Source organism: Corvus hawaiiensis, chromosome 1, assembly GCF_020740725.1.
Source record: "Corvus hawaiiensis isolate bCorHaw1 chromosome 1, bCorHaw1.pri.cur, whole genome shotgun sequence".
Classification (NCBI taxonomy): Eukaryota; Metazoa; Chordata; class Aves; order Passeriformes; family Corvidae; genus Corvus; species Corvus hawaiiensis.
This window is the reverse complement of record NC_063213.1, coordinates 2,183,333-2,204,768: the sequence shown is the minus strand read 5'-3', so window position 1 is coordinate 2,204,768 and position 21,436 is coordinate 2,183,333.

The window sequence follows — 21,436 nt, the reverse complement described above, 5'->3', positions numbered from 1 at the left end:
TCCCTCTGGGGTGCTCCCCGTTATGGCCGGGGGGTTTGTGCGGGGCTGGGAGGGTCGCAGGGAGCTGATTGCCCCCCCGAGCCTTTTATATGGTCATTAGGAGACCCGAATGAGGGGGCTGCGGGGGCTTCTCACGCCTGCAGCCCCATGCAGGCAGCAGCCCCTCTCTCAAGTACCTGCTAACAGGTCCCCTGCCTTTGGTCTCAGTCAGGTCCCAGCGGACACCGGGCACCATTTCCTAAGCTAATAGGTGTGAGGGGAGCCAAGAATGTCACTCTTTTTTTTTATTTTTTTAGGGCTTTTCAAGGCAGGCTGTAAACCTCTTGTTTTCCTCCTCCTTCGCTGGGTTTGTTGCTCTGCTTCCTCCCCCGCCTCCCCGCTCCCAGGTGGTGCTAAAAGTCAACAAGCTCCTTTATCTCGGGGCTGCCTCGTTCCCCGCGATGCTGGAGCAAATCCACGGTGCTGGGGAGGTGGCAGCCCCTCATCCTTTCCATCCTTCCAGGTCCTCCCATGGGCTTTCCCCATCTTGGCTGTGGCTGGAGGTACCCGGGCTTGAGGCAGGGTCCTTGGTGGGGAAGTTGCAGCCAGACAGGGCTGGAAATCCTCATTTTCCTTCAGTTTGTGACGGTGCAGCTCAAGAAATGCCGCAGGACTAGAGCTGGGCTTGGTGATCTGAGAGGTCTTCTCCAAACCTAATGAATTTATGACGAGCTGCAGAGGTGCTGAGGACAGCCAGGCAGGGGATGGAAGCTGGGCTTTCCCCTCCTGCCCTGGGTTATCTTGGAACTGGAGAGATCCCAGCTTGCCTTGTAGCTCCTGACTGACCAGCCAGGATCCCAGAGCAGCAAACCCGGAGCGTGAGGAGCCCAGCCTGGCATGGGGCTGATCCTGCTCTTTGTCTGCACATTCCCAATGGAATAAAAGGGCTGGGAGCTGTTTTCCCAGTGCAGCAGGAGCAAGGACAGATCAGGCCCAAATCTGAGGCTGATTCAGTGGGTTTGGCCCAAATCACCAATGTCCCAGATCTGGAATATGGTTTTCTCTCCTCAGTGTAACACTGGAGTGAATATCTTTGCTGTACCTTTTCCCTTTAGGAATTGCTGGATGGTGTTGAGAAAAATCTGTATTTTCCCAACCAGCTTTGTAAAGATCTTCTCCTCCAGAGGAGGTGGATTGGGCTCTGCTCTCAAAGACCTGATTTCAAATCTGTGGCTGCTGGAAAAGTAGCAAAAGCAGTTTCAGGAAAAATAATACAGGAAGGATCATCTTGGTTTCTTCAACCACCACAGTAAAAAAAATATATATTTATGAGCATTTCCTCGGGTCACTGGGAGGAGGGTGATTTCAGAAGAGTAAATGTGAGCCCTCAGGTGTGTTCTCCTGCTGTCTGTGCAAATCTTCCTGCCTCATTTTATTCCCTGGAAAAAGAGGGATGGCGAGGCACAGCTCTGAGCTGGAATCTGGGAGCTGCAATGTGGCTTTGTGTGAAAGGACTTTAAGTTCTCTCCCTTCCTGCATCACCCCACTGCAGGAAAATAATCAGACTTGGATAATTCTCTATTTCAGTGGGGTTTTTTTCATGGCAAACTTTGACTTTTAACTCTTCCATGTGCTGTTTCTAATGTTGGTCTGACATCCAGAGGTATCTCCAACCACCACCTCCAGGACTGTGGCTACTTCTCACCCCTTCCCCTCTTGACAGCACCATTCACCTCCTTGCCCTGGTGCAGCGACAGCTGAAACACCAAATCCTGTTCCAAGGGGAGAAAATTCCCCGTGTGCTGCTCAGAAAACTCCCAACAAAGTGTTCTCCTGAGGGACACTGGGAGATACTCCACAGAATCATGGAATCACAGAATGGTTTGGGTTGGAAGAGACCTTAAAGATCACCTGCTCCAACTTCCCCACCGTGGGTAGGGAGGCCACCCATATTTCCCAGGGCAAACCTTAGATTTTGCAGAAAAGAGGCAGTGCAAGAGCTGTAAAAATATCCTGCTATCAGGGGAATCTCAAGGAATGTCTTTCTGACCTGGATAAGGCAGCAAAAGTTGCCTGGGCTCCCCCGAAACTTGACTGTGTCATTCCTTCCCCAACTGCACTGGCTTCCCCAGAAGAGAAATGGGGATTTTGCTGTTGGCTTCCCATGAATTTTTAGACTGGAAAATCCTCCAAGTGCCTCGAATGCCTCTTGTTGAGGGCAATGCAAGATTTGTGGGCGTGAAGCCTGGGACATGTCACTTAAAAACCTTGGAAAAATTATGATGGACTCCTACAGTGTCTCTAAATTCCCGTGATATCCGGAGGGGATGAACAACTGGATCGTTCTCTCACACATTTTTTGGTTCATGGATTGGGTTTTGGACACCACCCTGGATGTGGACCAGGGGGTTCTTTGGGAAGTGCAGCCTGGGGTGTTGGGGGTTAATTGTATCAGGACAAATACCTGAGGAATTAATAATGATTTGCCGCTCATCAGGCAGCCTTCCTCGAGAAATGTAACGCAAGAAAAAACACGTCGGGAAATGCCAGAAAAATGCGGAGAAAAAAGAAATTGTGGGGGTGGTGGTGTGAGGAAGCAGTTTGGGACCCGGTCTGGCTCGGTCTAGGAGCCACACGAGAGGGTTTTCCCTGCTGGATGAGGCCGCCCAGCACCCCAGGGCTTGGATCTGCCCTTTCCTCAACTCCCCGAACCTCCGGGAGACCGAAGGTTTTGGGGGATTTCATTCAGGGCACGACCTGTCTTGCTGTGGTGCTGCAGCTCCATAAAAGGAGCTGGGAGAAAGAATCCGTCTGCTCTGGAAGGAGAGGCACGGCTGTGGTATGAGAAGCATTCCTGAAGAGGATGGATCACCTGGGTTCCTGTCAGAGTGAAAATCAGGGATGCGAACCCAGCGCACACCATGAACAGCTGTCCTGTTATATCCCCATCTGGGGAACTCCTTGCTGTGCCATCATAAAAAGAGAAAGGGGGGGGGGAAAGGAGAAATGAAATGATATATATAAAATAAAAGCATCTAAAGGAGTGCCCGGACCTCTGAGAGCTCACAAGCGCTCGTGTTCCAGGGAATGAGAAAGTGAAGTAGGAGCTTTTTACAGCTACCCCTAATTTTGCAGGTCGAGGATAAATGTGGACAGCCAGCTTGGCATGGGAACATCTCTGCATTCCTGGATTTCCCTGCTGCCACGGGGATGTGCCCAGAGGGATGGGGAGGGGAGCCGAGGTGCAGGGAGGTGGCTGAGCTGTTTGGAGGGACACAATGACAGTCCAGGCTTGAGCCACATCCCCACAATGGCCCCTTATTCCCTGTCCGGGCACTCGTCCAACTGGCCACGACCATGCCCTGCCAGGGAAATCGGGTGTCACAGGGTGGGGGGATTGGGCAACAGGACACATTCCTGCTTGGCATCCCGGCTGTCCGTGGTGCCCCGTTGCTGAAATGAAAAATCCCATTTTCTCTGGAGAGTAAAACCCTTCAGCTTGAGTCGTTCCCTCTTTGTCTTCCTCGTTGATTCCCACCACTGGCTTTCCCCGAGGTGAGCCTGAGTTTGGGACCTGCTGGCTCACGGATATTTTGGCAGCAAAAGAAGAGTTTTGTCATGAATTTCCTGATGGACACCAAATTATGGCAGGGTTGTCCAGAAATAACAAGATTTGGGGGTTTTTCCTTCCATTTCAGAGCCTTTTGGGATACCTACCCTAATTATTAAGCAAACCACCAAAATCAGTGCAATCTGCTGCTGTCGACTCCACCACCAGAGAACTGGCACAGCTGGTTTTGGGGTCGAGGTGAGTTTTTTGATAACCACAATCCTCGTGTGTCACCTGCTGGGAGCAGGGAGCTGCCTCGTGCCTCTGACCCGGAGCCAGCCCATTGATGGATGCTGTTGGGAGCTCGTGCTGCTGCCAAACAGCTGCTGAGCCACTTCTCAGCCACCACTTTGTCTGCCTCTTGCCAGGAATGATTTTAGTCTTGAGGCTGTAGAAGCTGTTGAAACGTGGAGAACGATTTTGAGAAGATATTTGCAATTGTACTGTGCCCGAAAAACATGACATAGGAGGAAAATATCAGGCTAAATCCCAGACATTTGTTCCGCTGATTTTGGTGAATATTAGAATTCATTTAATGAAAATTCAAGAACCTTCACCAGCCTTAAAATGCAGAGATTCGACCCTGGCAGCTGGATTTTGCTTCTGATATAATCCTGCCTGTATGACTTTTCCTGAAACCACCATCCCTGTGAGGAAAGTGGGGAAGAAAAAAAAGGAAAATCAGGACAATTTGTGTCCATTTACAGATCTGTGGTTCAACACCCCAGCTCATTCTCTCCTTTCTAATTGCTGCTTTCTTCTCTTCTCGGGCTCCTTTGTTTCTCTCTGCAAGCAGCCACAGCTTTCAGATGTTTTAGGGTCATTCCTCCATGTGCTGCAATGCTAATTATTTCTTCTGCCCTAATTGGGTTTTCCGTATCCCTCCCAGGCGCCCGGGCCACGCAGCACACCCAATTCACACGAGAAACCCTCCCCACAGCCCCACACAGGACAACACAAAAAAACACCAAGTCACTGGGAAGCAAACCATGGATTCTGACATTTCTTAATTGTGCCATCTTAATTAGAGGGTTCCAAACCTGCTGCAGCCATGTGCCCACTTTGCCCCATTAACTCTTTGGAACGATGAAGATGGCCTTGACATTAGCCAGGACTCCTTTTCTTGATGTTTATTATCAGCAACATCCAAAATATTTGAAGGGGAGACTACTCCAAACACTTTCCAGTTAATGAATGATTTGGGAAAAACTCTCTCTCTTCCAGACAATATGAGAATCGGTGCTGATGTCATGGAACAGGTCCCATTCAGAAAAACTATTGACAAGAGTCCAAATTCCTCCAACTGTTAAATCTCCTTTAATTTCTCCTCTTTGTGGAGATATAAGCTGTGGGGGTTTTGTTTGTTTGTTTATTTCCCCCTTGCGGAGAGTAAGTTTTAATTTAATTTGCATGTTGGGTTGCTGCTCTTTTTGTGTTGCTTTTAATATATTCAGAGCATTTGGGGAGCCTGAGGTTTGGAGGCAGAGGAGGGGGAGATTGTTTTCATTGATGGATGTGGCTTTGAGAAAGGAAAGCAAAAAATTGGGGAAAAGGAATTCCACGAGTGCCAGCACAGGCAAGGAAATGGAAGATTTTTTTTTTCTGTGAATTTTTGCCAGGAAAAATAAACAAAACCCTGCATTTCCTCCTTTTTTAAAATAATATCTACTTTAATAGAAATAACTGCAGCAAGGGCAAGGGGAAAAAAAAGCCAAACTAGGCAGGGATTAAGGTAGATAAATTCTAGGGAAAGACTGATCAGAAGGATGCATGGAGACACGCAGCCCCCATCCAAAAATACACAGGAAAATGAATATAGAGAGAATTGTGCAGAGCTTTCCACAGACATCGTTGTGTCCTGTGTGTTTGGGTGGTGTTTTGCATCCTGTCCACGAGGATGAGGGTGTGTGGGATGGGGATGCATGGATGTAGAGTGTTTTCTGTCCTATAAACCCCTCCTTCCTCCAGATCCCTTCTTTTCCCTCCCCTCCCCACTTCCAGCTTGCTCCTTTCCAAAGTGGCATTCCTAATTTCATGTTTTGGAGCCTGAAATGAGCAGTGTGTTACAAAGAGGAGGTTTCCTCCAGGCTGAAGGAGGTGACAATGCTGAGGACTCCTTGCTGAGGACCCTTGTCTCTCCTAAAGAAGGATTTAGTATTTCTCAAGGGTTTAAAAACCCCCGGAACCAGCTTTAGGAAGGTTTGTAGCTGTAGGAATGGCTGTGTGATCTAATCGGGTTTTGCCAACCTGAGCTGCTGAGGTTTGGTGTGGTTAAAATGCAGCACCCAGAGTCAACATTGCAAAAACTCTGGGTTTTGGGATGGTGTAGTTAAATCCAGACTTGCCTGTCAAAATGAAACAGGAGGGTCCCTAAAGGGGACCTCGAGGATGTTTATTTTTCCCTCTTCACCCCCCAAAAATGCACATTTCGAAAGCAGATGCGTCACCCGCCCAAGGGATGCGAAGACCGGCCAGCGGTGATGCTCGGACCACGGCGGGGGAGTGCAAGGACCGGGGACAGGTGACACTCAGGGATGCCCAGACGAGGGTCAAGCGTCTGCCTTTCCCACCCAACGCCATCCCTGGCCCGATGTGAATTCCAGGGGACAATGCGAGCTGCCTCAGGCCGATGAAAGGCTCCTGTCCTGCTGGGTCTTCGGGGAGATAACCCCGACAAAACCCCCGCGAGCCTCTGCCGAGCTCCTGCCGCCCTCCCCCCGGGGAACCCGCAGGGTTGTGTCCCTATGCTTGCAATTTGTGTGTGTGGCACCATTAAGAATTGATATGCTCTATATGAATGGCCATACTTCAAAATGCCTGAATAGACCCTGAGCTCCCCCCACCCCCACCACCAAAAAAAAAAAAAACCCAAAACCCAAAAAAAAAAAACATTGTTGAAAAAAGTCCCCTACTCAGCCTGGGAGGGAAAGTTTGTGTATCAATCTAGTTTTATAATAGTGTAATTTAGTGTCTAGGCCTGGGCTCTGGTGGTGATATTGTACTGCAATGAATGAGACAGAGGGCTCCAGGCTGAGCAAGAGCTCGAGGACCCGGCTGGCTCTATTCAGGCCAAACTAATCGGCTTCAGCTCAGCTCTCCCCAAAGCTCCCCTCTCAGTAGTGGGTTTTTCTCTGGGTTTTTGTTACTGTTTCTTAAAGAGCTCAGCTGGCTGCTGAGGCTGAAAAGAATCAAATTATTAAAGATTTTGTGGAAAATCCAGTGAGAATGGGCCCATGCAAGAATAATAGCATTGTGCCACCGTGGGCCATTCCCAGCTTCCAGTCGGGAGAAATTGTCAACTCTGTCTTTGTTTTCTTAACCCTTTCAATGGAAACAAAATAATATTTAGCTCAGCACAAAATACCTTCTTTTTAATTTCTAATCCTTTCAGGTTCTTTTTTTTTTTTTCTCCTTCCCCCCTTCTCCTCCTCCTCCTCTTCCTCCCTCTCTTTCTCTCTCCCCCTCTCCCTCTTTTTGTTGGCTGTCCTCTGAAATACATTTATATCCCTCATACATTCCCCTTTTCCTTGCCAGTTGGCCAGAGGGGCATCTGCTATCAGGAAAGCCCCTTCTTTTTTAAACAGGATGTAAAATGGGTGATTAAATCCTTTATTAACAGTCGCCACCAGAACAGGGAAGAGGAAAGGGAAACGTTTTCTTTCAAGCTTCTATTTTTAACATTTAGAAGCAGTTAATAAATCATTAGTGTGTTGTTCAGTGGGCTGGCTATAAAATGTGTCATGTTTTTTAAATGTCAATACAGTTTAAATTTAGAGAAGTATTTAATTAGCATAATGTAATGGCATTAAAGATCAGTGAGGAAATGTCTGCCTGTCTGTCTGTCCATCATCAACCCATCAGGGAAGATACAGACAAGCAATTTAATCACACTCCTCTTTTATTTAAGGACTAAGTAGCTTTTCATGTGTGATCCATCTCTTTTCTGGGCTATTCTTCCTCTGCACACACCAATCCTAAATGCGTTGAGGAGCGGCATTGTCTCGGAGATGGGAGGAAAGGCCGTCGGACACAGCGTGGATGTTGAACCCAGCTGCTCCCACAGCTTCCAGAGAAACTGGATGCACCCCAGCTTTCCAGGGGAGTTGGAATCCACGGGCATGCCTCCTTTGCTTGGAAGACAAAGTGGCTGCCACGTTTTCCAGGCTTTCTCAGGAATGGAACAGCAGTAGGAAAAGGGAAAAAACAAAATTAAATTATCAAAACAAAACCTCTCCATCCCAAGCACCCAGCACCAGGGACGGGGTGACAAAACATGATGCCAGATCTTCTCCTGGTGTAAAGTTGATGGCAGCAGAGTTAACCTGGACATAAATCGGACGAGCCCGTAGCCCTCCGAGTTACAACATTCACAGAAAGCCCAGTATCAGGGCACGGAGGTGAAAATCAAGTGACAAAAGGGCTGTCCCGTTGTGGGAGATCCTTCTAATCAGGATATTCTCCCTCAACTTTGCTCCGCTCTAACCTATTGACAACAGAACTAGGTCATCTCGGTGAATAGGGCAGATCTGGTGCTGCCTGCGTGTCTTTGAGGCTGGAAGGGATTGTGTGTCCAGTGTTACAAACAGACCTCGTGTCTTTCTCTCCCAACCAGCAGCGCGCCGCCGAACAAGGGGGACTGGACCAGCCATTTTTCCCGTAACAAACGGAGGGTCCCATCCAAGCCGGCCCTGCCAGTTGGCTTTCAGACAGGGGAAGCTTATTCATGTTTTCAGACCTCAGCCAAGTTCAGTCAGGAAGCCTGAGATGCTTTAAACTGGGGGAAAGGCGTGGGGACCCAGGGCTCCTGTGCCAGCTGGGAGGAGGGAGGGCGTTGCATTATCTCGGTGTTTTCTGGAGTTGAGTCCCTTTTGTGTGCGTTCCCAGGGATAGAGTTGTCTCCCTATCCCTGGCATAACGCTGGCTTGGGAGGGGACTTTTTTTTGTTCTCCTGGCACTTGTTGAGAGGACAAGTCCACCCCTGCTTGCTTGAATCACCTACAATGGTGGGAGAAGAACGGAGGATGTGCACTGAGGCTGCTGGTGCTGAGGGATCTCGCCAGTGAGTCAGCCCAGTGTAGGAGGAATTACACTGCAGCCCAAGACACTGACATGTCTGGTGATGAGCCAGACACAGAGAAGCTGTTGATTATCTTCCCTTGGAGAAGGTGTTTATTCCCCATCCTACCCCAGGATGTTTCCTCTTCATTCTGCTCCGAGGAAGGAGAGAACATCATCGTGCTTTCCATCTGAGGTCACGGGGGAATTGCCCAGAAAAACACTTGAACCGCCTTTGTGTAATGTTGCTCCTGGCCCTTTTCAAGTGTAAAAACATCCTCGGATCTTTCAAGGTAGATGATAAGAAGATCTTTTTCTAAGGAATCCTCTCCTAGAGATCCCTCAGACATTAGCTCATGGCCTTACACGCCTTTTCCTCGTTAGTCAAACCTCACCCCTCTGCTGTCCTGGATCCTTCTCTGCCCATTTTCAGGCATTGTTCAGGAATGTCACCTATTCCTCATTGAACACCATCTCCTGTGGATACGCAGGAGAGAACGCCCTGCATTATCCATCAGGTTCTCCACGAGTTTCATGCTGTGATTCCCACTCCTGACCTCGCAGCCACTCCCCAGCAGACTCTGTTGGATATCTGAGGTCAGGATGAAGGACATACGCCTGGATGGGGCTAAGCAGAGGTGACTGTTGGTGTTTGTTGGAGCAAAACATTCTCAAGGATGTTTCTCATCCTGCTAAAACAGATTTACTCATCACAAGCTTGGACATCAGACAAGGAGCATCACAGGAATCTTTCTCCAAGTGTCCTTTCTCTTGTGGTCATCTCTAACTGTCCTCTTTTGTCTGCTCTTGGAGATGAGTTTTGGAGCTCAGGGGGCTTTTGGTTGATCCATGAGAGCTCTTCTCGAGCTGTAGGATGCTCATGGAACTGCTACAGCCCGTGCTGAAGATACTGTAATACAGGAGACAGCGTGTCCTAAACTTGGCTATATGCCTGGATTGGAAATTAAAGGCAAATAAGGCAACCTAAGCTCTGGAACTGCATCAAAGGCAAACCCAGGCTAAATGGGAAGGATCCAATTTCACAGTTAAGTTTGTTAAATAGGTGGGTGGCGGCTGCTGGTGGTGCGCACGTCTCTTTATTAACAATTTAAAAATGAAAGGTCCTTGCCTGGAGATTGCTGGAGGATCAGAGCTCTTTCGGGCTGCCTTGCCACAGGTGATCCTTAATCATGCAAGGTTCCTACCAAACCCAGCAGAGCTACTCCAGGCACAAGGACCATCCTGGACAAACTGAATATAGAGGCAAGGACAGTAATAAACCCTTGGCAGTCCCAGCACAGCAGAAATAATCTGACAAATCTGCCTCTTTCTTTTTCATTTGTGGGTAATCCATGAGCAAATAGTCCCAGATAGAAACTACTCATCCATTCAGTCACACAAACATTTGTTTCAGATGGCTCCTGAATTTCTCTGGAATCCATTGTACTCCAGGGTGCTCCCCTTGCACCTCTGACTGCCCCGAGGTAGACTCTGCTAAAGGGTGATAATTTGGCAAAGAGAATTTGCCAGATGATTTTTTTCTTTGGGTACAAATCATAATGTCACCATTATTGGAAGAGCTGGAGTTAGCAGAGATTTCACTGACAGCGTATTTCGGATCTCTTCGCAACATAAAAAAAGATTTTGTATAACCTTAGAAGAAGTTTAATAGTTTCATTCCAAGACCCTCACATAAGTTTGTGTGCAGTATTCATCAGCATCAGGATGAACCAATATGATTTTCATTTATTTTTGTATATAACTTTGTGTGCCCTGCTGAATTATTGCTACTTTTTGCCTGATTTTTTTCTTGCTCATGGCAGTTTATGATTAAACTGCAGACCTTTTATACCTGGACTTTTCCTCGTGTTTACATTCTCAGCCATGTGATAAATGAGCTGAAGAGAAACAAAACCTCTTCCCTGGATTTTTCGCACTCAGAACCAGGCTGGAGGAACATCCCCAGGAGGACTCAAAACTCAGAAAATAAATTGCATGGATCCAGCATGAATTATTTCTAAGATGTCACGAGGTTTAAACAGATCTGATAATTTTGGCAGAGAAATGCCTGGAGAGGTTGTTGGGCTGCTTGGCAAGGGCAGTGCTACACGGAACGGTGCTGTAAACAAAAGGAGGTAATTAAAATACATTTGCCAGAAAAGAGCCCAGATTTCCCATGCAACGTGGAATACTCGACACAGCAGAGCTTTTCCTTTCTGTGCTCCCCTCAGCTCCTTGGTTTTGTCATCTCTCAGTCAGAGGCAAGCAGGACAATAGACATTCTTTGAGAAATTCTCTACAGGGGACACGATGCCGAGGTCTGTGGTGCCAGTTTTACATCTCCTTAGGACTTGTCTTCATGGCAAATGTGATCAGAATAGCTATTTTGGAATTAGCTTTCTGTGGTGTCACTATTCCAGAGGAAAGAGATTTTATTCCAGATGTATTACCCCGTTGAGGAAGGCACTTGTTGTTTTGCAGCTCAAACACTTTATGTGTAGAACAGCACACGGTAATGTGAGGAGATATCTGATATAAAGAGGGTCAGATGTGATAAGGCTGCATTAATGCCATGCTCAGATCATGTTCTTATCTGCAGCATCATGTGTGAAAAACAGAGTATTCCTCCTTAAAATGTATTTTACTAAAATACCTCGTCCACCATGAGCTGCCCCGCCTTGTGTCTCTCTCCAGTTAATGGGGTGAGAGGATCCACCAGGAGGATCTCAGCTGCTTCCCGTATCTTTGGGTGGAAGAATTGCTCTGTAAAAAATGTTACCCCTCTTTGATTAGAAAGGAAGTCAAAATTCAGAGCTTAATCTGGAACTGAGAGAGTGGTGATGAAACAAATCCTCCTACAGGTGACCTCTCTTCTCGGACAGGAGGTGGGACTCACCGTGCTGGTTCAGACCAGGTACAGGTTGTGTTTTCAGGGTGAGCAGACCTCAGACAAAAGTTGTTGCAGTCCCTGAAATAAAGGATTAAGATGCCACCAGGTCACCTGTGGGCAAAATCTTTGCACCTGAATTCCGTGGTGCATCTGGGTTTCTTAGAAGTTGTCGCCTTGTCATTAATTCCCCCACGCCGTCACCTCTTGCCAAACAGTGTCTTTTGTGTGGCTCATCTCCCACCACCTGCACGTTCCACACTGGGATTTAAAAGTTTTTAAGCCTTTTGGCTCCACTGGGAAACTGATCCCCACTGCTTGGCACTGACCTGTCTGCAGAAATAACCATCCTGTCCACAATGGAGGTGCTGCTTCTGGTTTTTTAACCATGTATGGCCCATGGGGAATGATAAAAATAAATAACACGTGTTCAGTCAGCATCAGAAAGGATCTCTGAGCCACAGAGCCTCTGTATCAACTGCCCTGGAGGAGAGATGCCTGCATGGGTTCTCCCAGTTTGAGAGAAAATAAATAATGTTAGCTTTTTTGGGGGAGAGGGAGGATGTTCCCTCCAGTCAAGTATTGTTGGGGAAATTGGTCCAGCCCCTGATCTTGTTGTGCAAATGCTCCATGAATGCAGGGGAAAATCAACCCTACAATGGATAAAGGCCACTCCAGAAATTGTGGAGAGGGGGAATATCTTTTATTGGGCCATCTGACAGGACCAGAGCAGAGAAATGTGCTTCTGGGTACACAAGATCATCTTCTCATCTAGATTAGTAAAAATTAGGAGAGATCATACAAATGAAGTCAGTAGATTAGATTGTGCCCTGTGGTGGTAAAGGGCTTGCAGCCTCCCAGCTGTGACGTAGGCTGAGCCTTATCTCATCAAGTTATGCTCAGAATGAACCTCAGGGGCCTTTTCCTGCTGCAATCCTTTGTACAGGTTGGCCTCATGTGAGAGGCAATTCCTAAGGATATGGATGGATGGCTCTGGAGAGCACAGGCTGCAAGGCCAGTGTGTTGCAAGACCCATTCCTGACCCAGTGTGAATCAAATATTGGTGAAAAGCATCTTCCAAGGGTTGGGTTGGCCCTTGGGATGTGGGGATTCAATCCCTGTGATACAAGTGCAACACTGCAGGAGTTATTTGGTGTGGGACCCATCTCACATTATTTATCAAAACTTAATGCCTAATCCAAGGTAGTCTTTCACCTTCTGCAGTTAATTAGAGAGGTCTGGTTGTCTGGAAAGTGATTTATCCCATCCATGCTGGGGGTAGAGCAAGACTCTAACTCCTGGTGTGGCACATCAGCCTCACTTCAGCAGCTTTTGCAGAATGAGACATCTCTGTGTGCCTCTCCAGAAGGCAGCAAGAGACTCAGCACCTCAATTTTAGGAGACCAAAACCAAGTGAAAAAAATCACCTTCTGCTTTCTTTGGGCTTCTCCTCCTCACTTGTAAAATAAAGATAAGTGGCTTCTGTTCCATCACAGAGGTGTAGGTAGAGGTGTGTTAAAGAACATGAGGTGTGTGCTGTGGTCACACAGCTGGAGCTGTGGCTGCCCCATCCCTGGAAATGCTCCAGACCAGGTTGGACAGGGCTTGGAGCAACCTGGGTTAGTGAAAAATGTCCCTGACCATGATTTGTTATCAAAAGAAATAGTGGTGGAAAAGGATGGAGGACTGTTGTCACTGGTGGATGGCTGATGCCCAAAACTGACCCCTTGAGAAGGTCTGTTCGTCGCTGTGCTGTCACTTTTGGCCTCCTGAACCTGACAGAAATGTTCATCTAAAAACCTTGTCCAACACAGAGGAGCAAAGATACTCTTTCACTCTGGAAGCACTTTTGGTGATGGGCACTACACAGCCTACAACAGCCATTGAAGATCCAGGTACCTCAGCAAATCCCAGAAAAAAAATAGGGATAATGGAAATGCTGCATTTCAGTCCTTAGGGTGCCAGGAACGACGGGAAAACAATGCAATGTGGGGCAACAGTGCAGAATGAAGCTCATTTGGGTCATTTTTTCTTCCCTATTATTCCATCCTCTGAGAGGAAAATTCCAGATCAAATCCCTGTGCTGGTGACTCTTTGGGTTTAGAGTCTGGAAGGATTTACAACCAGCAAAGGTGTGTCTGGATGGAGCCATCAACGCCTCGGCTCTAACACCTGAAGTTCTTGAGAAGGTTTTCATGAGAGTGGAGAATTTGGAGGAATTATTGACCTCTGCAGGATTTTTAATGCTGCAGCTCTTCTCTTCAGCCAGATTTTGTCTTGGAGGACTGCAGGGATCAGCCAACCCTCTGCCCCACCTGGACCTCTGCCGCCAAGCGCAGAAGAGGAGCTTCTTTTGAAGCCTGCTGGGACAAAACCTTCTTTTTTCCCAATATTTTATTTAGAAAAGGAGAAATCAAGATGGGATTGATCATCATCCTTTGGATGTCCTCTGAGTTGAAATGAGAGAGGACTGGGATAAGAGATAGAGGCTGTCAGCAGTTTACAGTGAAATCCAACATCTGAAGAACCAAGAAGAGATCCATTGTCTCAACAGACATATTTTGGCACATTTTTTGCCCAGATGGAAGGTTTGCTGTTGAAGGGGGAGGTGTGGAAGCACAGGTTGGTGCTTCAAGTGAACTCAGTGGTGCTGTGTCTCTTAAGGGACACGTTCTTCTTGAGACATCCCCCTTCCAGAAACAGGTCCCCAAACACACATTTCCTGCAATGTGCTTGCAGAAAATCCTTCAGCCACCAGATGTCTCTCCATGCTGCCCTGGGGAACAAGGAGGACAAAACTGGAAGCCAAGTTGTATGGAAAAACGCTTATTTATAGGTTTGCACTCTTGTCTTTGTTAAACAAGATGCTTGGAATTGGTTTTTCACCATCTCAGTGGATACTCTGTGTTAGGGGTGGGTTTTGAGGTGACTCCATCGGTTGAGAAGGCTGGAATAAATTGTCTCTGGAGCTTTTTTTTGCCCATGGTAGCACTGTTGAAAGCTTGGTGCTAAGAAGGTCACTTTGGAGGTCAGAGGAGATTTATGGAAGAGATGGTCTTTAATGAAGGGGTTTCAAAGTGAACAGTGTCCAAGATGGACTGCAGTAGCCAAAGAACACCCAACCATGAATTTAGAACACGGAGAACACACCTACAGAAGTCTCAGCTCCAATCTCCACTGTTTCTCCAAGCTGCTGATTCCCAAGCTTTTCATCCGTCTGATACCCAAGATTCAAACCATCCAAAGGCTGAAGCAACTTCTGCTTTCTGTTTGTCTTGAGGAGTTTATAGTTAAAGACCATTGTGTGACCCAGACACTTTAGAGTATTCCCAACAAACGGAGAGTTGCGTATGGAATTGCACATTTCCTGAGACTAAGAGGTCACGGACCTAGAATAAGCAAGTGCAACTTCCTCTGTCCTCACAAATCATGCCTGACTTCACTTCCCAACGGGAAAGATCATTTAACTCTGCTTGGTGGTCAGTCTGCAGCAGATTAGGAACAAAACATCCCAAAGCATTTTCTCTGTTTTCCCATGGAACATCCACATTTTTCTTTGAAAACCACAGTACGACTGAGTTTGTGGCACTTATGGAATTACAGCCCCTTAAATTTACTCTTCAAAATCACCCTTATTTGGATTTTACAGCCAGCTCCTGAATCCAACAGAAACCCTTGTGCAAGTGAAAGACAACTGCTCTGATGACTTTGGATCTGGAAGAGGAGCCCACTCCCCAGCACTGGCACACTGGGCAAGGCTTAGCAAGGTGAGGGCTGGGCTCGAGCTCTTCAAGGGTTGAACCTTCCTTGCAGCCACAGAGTCAAAATCCAGCTGACTCAACTCAAGCCTTTTGTGCTTCTTCAGCAACTGAGTCTGTTCAGATTAATCCCATTAAGGACTTATTATTTCATGGTCTGGCCAGACACTGAGGCCATTTTTTGGTCAAAAATTGAACTTCTTTTGGTGTCTTCAGCTGCAAGTTTCTCCCTAGTTAGAACTGTCCTTCACTCTTCAGGTCCTGTGATTATCAAGAGGTTTTCCTTCTTACGGAAGGCATCATAGATTTCTCAGGGAGAACTATTTTTTGGCCAGGAGCTGACACGTTCAAAGGAAATTTTTATACCAAAGTTTATTTAACCCATACAAAACACTTCTGAAATTTATGTACATTTTCTTTAGTGTTTTATACCTTTTTTGGATACTTTTTCTAAGTTCCACCTCACAATTGAGATTCCTCCAAATTTGAGGTGAGGCATGCAATTTTGGGAAGGTTTCATCAGCCCTAATTTACACCTCTAAAAGTGAGATGCCCAGGTCCAAATTATTCAGCCCAGGCTTGTTTTGTGGTCAAGGGAGAGGAGAGTCACCCCGAGGGGAAGATTCATCTCTTAAAACAGACACCCAAGGTTGGTCATGCAAATCACTCGCTGGACATGTCCCGCTCTCTCCTAGGCTGTAAAGATTTGTCAGGCTTTTAATCTTTTTAAAGTCAGCTGAAATGACCACTGTCTTCATTTTTTCAGTCAGACTGAGAGAATAAATAGCCTTTTTCTGAAAGTCCTTCCACCCCGAAGTGTTGAAGGAGCATCAGTCTCTCACAGATCTGTTTCACGGACATTTACGTCCGATGGATTTACGATCAGCTGGGCTGGATCAGGTTGTGTTGGCCCCATCTCCTGTCTCTGACCCTGGCCAAGTGTGACTGGGGAAGAGCAGGAGAAGAGAACAAACCAAGGGTGATATTTCCACTCAACTCCCAGCAATCCCCAGCTGGGATTTCCCATGGAATACTTGTGTCTTTCATTGTAAAAACTCCTCACGCGTCTTTCTTTGGTGAATACTGTCCAGTTGCTTCTTAAATTCAGGTAAATTTAAATACCTACAGCTCCCTGTGGCTGTAGGAGATTTCTACCATCAAACCCTATGAGCAGAAAACCTCTTTTCTGTTGTTCTCGCCCTAATTACAGTGGATGTCTCCTGGGTTTAATATGATGAGAAGTGGTGGGTATTTGATCCATACTCACCTCTCAGCACTGTTGTGTCCCAAAGCCCGGCTGCCCCAAGGATTTCTTTGGTAGATTATGCCGGCTTGCACCACATAACCTGTGCTTAGAGAGCAGTTCCCACGTTCTTCATGCCAGCAAGCTCTAACCACATGCTTGATGAGCTAGCAGAACGTTATGTTTTTTATTGGCTTGTACTAATTGCAAGCCACAAGTGAAAAAAAGTAATTTCCTTGACATTACAGGTTTGGTAAATGCTGAAAGGTGGACCTGTCTTTTCTCCAGTTAACCAGTCATTGTGCTGTTAATAATTTGATGTTTTTCCGCATTTAGATGATTTGCAAGACGTCTGCTTGACATGTAAAGCTCTTTGACCTCCTTGGGTACAGCTGTTTTTACAGACAAACTGGCTCAGGCAGCCCACAGCAATGGTTGGGAGCTGGTTTTATTTATCAGCATCACTGTGGATGTAAACAGAGATAGCCAAAACCAGATCACTGGGCCTGGAAGTTCTTTAGGACAGGGTCCACCACCCTGTGCTGTGTTCGGGCATCACCCAGCATGAGGGATGGTCTTCAGGAGTGATGAGCCCAGAGGCACCACCACAGGACAAAGATTATCATTGTGATCGAGGCTGTGATAACACCAATGACACCTGGATCTCATTGTGTTCCCCAGCTATCAAAACATCCTAATGAAAGGGGAGGTAAACTAATCCATCCAAGTTGCACAGCCAGTCTTTTGGTCACATTTTATTCCGTGTTTGGAGTGTCTGCTGCCTTTTAATGTGTAACCTTTCTCCCCCCAGCAGGAATGACATCTGCTGCTAAGGCAAGGTGTGTCGAGCAGCCCCTGCCAGTCTGAAACAGCAGCTGGGAGCCGGGGAACTTACTCAGGGCTCTTGAGGACCACTCAATTATCATTCATTAACAAGCCTAAAGGTTAGCTCCTTGCCAGCCCTCCATGTGCCAAACTCCTCCTGTGTGACTGCAGTGCTCAGAGGGTGGTGTTCCCACTCCATGGCTGAACCAGGAACAAGTTTTCTTATTGATTTAGCTGTTCATGTCAGCCAAAGTCCTTCCCTTACCCACTTCAGGGCTATTTACTTGTCCTGCCCTCTCCACTTCACCGAGACACCGCGTTGTCCCAATGGACACTGCGGAAAGCATGCCAGAGAGAAACCCGCTGCAAAGTCCTGGCATGGCAATGTGGAAGACGAAACCATCTGTAGGTGTTTGAAGGGGCCGTGTCTCATCACATTCTGCACCCACAGTGACAACTCTTCGTCAAAAAATTCCCCCATCTTCGTCCTGGTTTGTCCCCTGGTCTCCCGTGTGGTCCCTTCTGTGAACTTGGGTCTAAAAAGTGAGTAGGACCCAAGTTGCTTCTTTATTTTTGATAGCCCCTGGAATTTGGGTGTGTTGCTTGTGAAGGAGCAGCTTGAGGAACAGAAATTCCAGAGGAAGCATTTGTCCTCTGGAAAGCAGCAGTTTGTCGAAACCGGAATTCCAGCGGGGTTGCTCAAGACCAGGCTGGAGTTATCAGTCCCTGGGAGATGGCTGGTGACTCAGTCAGGGTATTGGCTTCAAGTCTCAGTCTGATAGGGAGGGGAGGCTTGTGCCTGGATTTCCAAATGCTGCCATAAAGACCTTGACATTCCCAGGATGAAAGACACTTCCTGCACAAACCAGCTGCATTGATTAGGACAGAACAAACAGGTTCAAGGTTCTCCCTGGATTCCTGCATGAAAGAAATTCTCACTGTAGTAAAGGTGGCGCTTCATCACTACCACCACTCTTTCCCACACACAGAATTGAGAATTATCTCACATATTCCAGGAAAAAAATTATAGAGCAAATGTATTTCTGAGAGCTCTAGGGCTCAGTGAGGTGTAGTCAACACAGCCTGGCTGTGCCTCCTCTCTGACAAGAAAGTAGATGACATTTAGGGCGTTGGGATGCTCCTGAGCCACAGAGAATGGCACAAGGATCCAAAGGGTCAGATCCAGACCACAGATCGGCTTTAAATCATGCTTAAAGAGATTTAACCTTGCTGTCTTTGCACGAAACCAACTTGAAGAGAAACTGAGCTGACCTCACCTTAACACCACCACCAAGTTCATTAGTTAACACTTCACCTGTTGACACTCGCAGGCAAATCCCAGACCGGATTGTAGCCCTGTGGAATGCAAATCTGGCTATGTGCCTCCAAATGACTGCATGATGGGGGAAAAAAACCCTTCCACACCTGCAAATAAAAGACATCAGTAAGCAAATTCCAAAGCCAGGCTGGGTAGCAATGAGATGGCAAAGCTTGCAGATTTTATTGGGTCACAGTGTGTTCCTTTATGGCCTGGTGAGCTGCTGGTCAGGAGCTGCTTTCAGCTGGATTTTGCAGCTTCAAAGGATGTTGGATTGGACTGATTGCTCAGGCGGGATTCAACTTGCAGATTAAGACATCTTAATTTGGGTGGCAATATGCAAAGAGCTGCCTGCATGTGCTCGAAGGCTCTGAGCTCCTGTTACAGCTGGTGGAGATTGGATTTTCCACGTGCTTGACTGAACACAGGTGTCCAGGACCATCTGTGGTATCTCAGTGTAATTCCTCTGGGTATCCCCCTGCCAATCCAGAAAGACATGGACCTCCTGGAGGGTCTGTACGTGCCAAATCCATATGGCACTCAGATGTCCAAAGGGATACAAGGCAGCACTCAGCCTTTATGGTGAAATGAATCCCTCAATTTTTTGTGAACAGTAACAGGAACTTGAAAACCAGACCTCAAGTTCAGGCAAATCAGGCTCAGTCACTTGGCTGAAGTGTCTAATGCCTGGTGACATGTCCTGGGGGATCTGAGACATCTCCCTGGAGCTCCCAGACGTGACACAGACCTGCAGGAGACCCGTGGGTCTTCTGGAGCAGCACCCAGAGGACAGGCTGAGGGCATCCCCGTGCCTGTTTGTGGTTCTGTGGGCACCTACACTGGTGGGAGTGAATCCATGAGCTGAACCCCACTCCTTGCAACCCACGAAGCCCGTGTGGCAAGGCTGTGAGTTTTGAGGCTTTGGGTGCCTTGCTCACGTTGGGGGTGGTTGATTTCCACCGGACTGGTGCCAAAGTGCTTGGGTACAGAACAATTTGCACAGCTCCTATGGATCTGGCACATACCAGACTGGTTTGAGTTACTGGTTGTGTGGGACTGGGAAATCTGTGCATGGAAAGCAGTCAGGAGAGGGGATGAAGTGCTACCAGAAGTGTGAACTTGGCCATGGTTTGCTTAGGAGTAGCTCAGTCAGTGCTAAGGTGAAAAGCTGAGAAATTTGGGGCCGTTCAGCCTGGAGAGGAGAAGGTTGTGTGGAGACCTCAGAGCACCTTCCAGGATCTGAAGCAGCTGCGTGAAAGCTTGAGGAGGACTCCTCATCAGGAACTGTAGTGATAGGAGAATGGAAACAGCTTCAAACTCAAGGAGGGGAAATTTCGGTTAGAAACAGAAGAAATCCTCTCCTGTGAGGATGATGAAGCCCTGGCACAGGTTTTCCAGAGGACCTGTGGCTGCCTCATCCCTGGAAGTGTCCAAGGCCAGGTTGGACGCAACCTGGGATAGTGGAAGTTGTCTCTGCCCATGGCAAGGGGTAGGAATGAGATGATCCTTAAGGTCCCTCCCAACCCAAACAATTTCATGATCTTTTTTTGCTGTAAACCAAACACAAGTTCAGTGCACTGTTTCTCCAAGAAATATGGAACTCTCAACTCTTCTGACTGCCAGGTACCTGGGTACCTGTCTGCAGCACATCAGTCCTTAAATTATGCCTGGGAATGAGGTTTGACTCTTGGCTCCATGTGTCAAATATCTCCCACTTGGTCATGGAACAGTTTTAGGTGACTTATGTGACCTGGGTTGTCTTGAGCAAAGGCCATTGCTGTGGCTAGCTGTGGCCATAGTTTGTGCTGCCTTCCCACAGAGGGGAGAAATAACTGTTTTACAAAAAAAAGGGAACCTTCAAGAATTTCTCTAATAGCGAAAAGTCCAGGTCACGAGGCTGCAATAAGTTATCAACACCTTATTTTCTTTCACCCCTAAAAGGATCTGGAGGGGTTAATAGCATGTGTAAGCTGAGAGTAACTGAGATGTCCTCTCATTTCTCAGTTTTCCCTATTTAGGTTTGGAAAAAAAAAAAAGATTCTTGCTCAAACCTGGCGAAGCAGGCAACACAGCTTAACAAATAGGCTTATCTCAAGTGCTCTTTAATAAGAATGTTTATCATTTATTTCTGGAAAATATGCTGAGCCCGGAATGCTGAAAGCTCTCCGTGGTGTTTGACCCGTGTCGTTCAAAGCCAGGCATGGGGGGTGTGTTTGGGAGGGGGATATTCTGTCTGGGGTGTCCCAGGGTGCTGCCCACCTCCCTTCCTCAGGAAAAGGTGCTGCTTTTCACTTACAGATGTGTTCATTTAGAGCTTTGGTAGGAAAACAGGTTTCTCTGGAAGGTGATTGATACCAGCTCAGATCTGTGTTTTAAATAACTGGGATAAATCTCTGGATGTGCTTAAATCCCTCTATCAGTTATAAAGAAGTTACCAAGATTGGTCTTAGAGCAGGCTCTTGGTCTGTGAGGGATAAAGCTGGGTGGCTTGAAATTCTCCTGAAGTGAAGACCTCAGGAATTCCTCTGGGATCTGATCCATTTCTGTTGGGGTGGGGTGGGAGGTGAACAGGCACAGAGGCCCCCTGGAAATGCTGCCCTGTGCCCACTGCAGCCACGCCACCCCCTCTCCACCCCATCCAGTCAAACTGACAATTCCAAAGAGAAGCTGTGCTGCTTTCTGGATCAATGAACCCACTGCATGAGGGGCGCTTTCCTGAGGACAGAAAAATGGGGAAGGATGTTGCAGGGCTCCTTTTAGG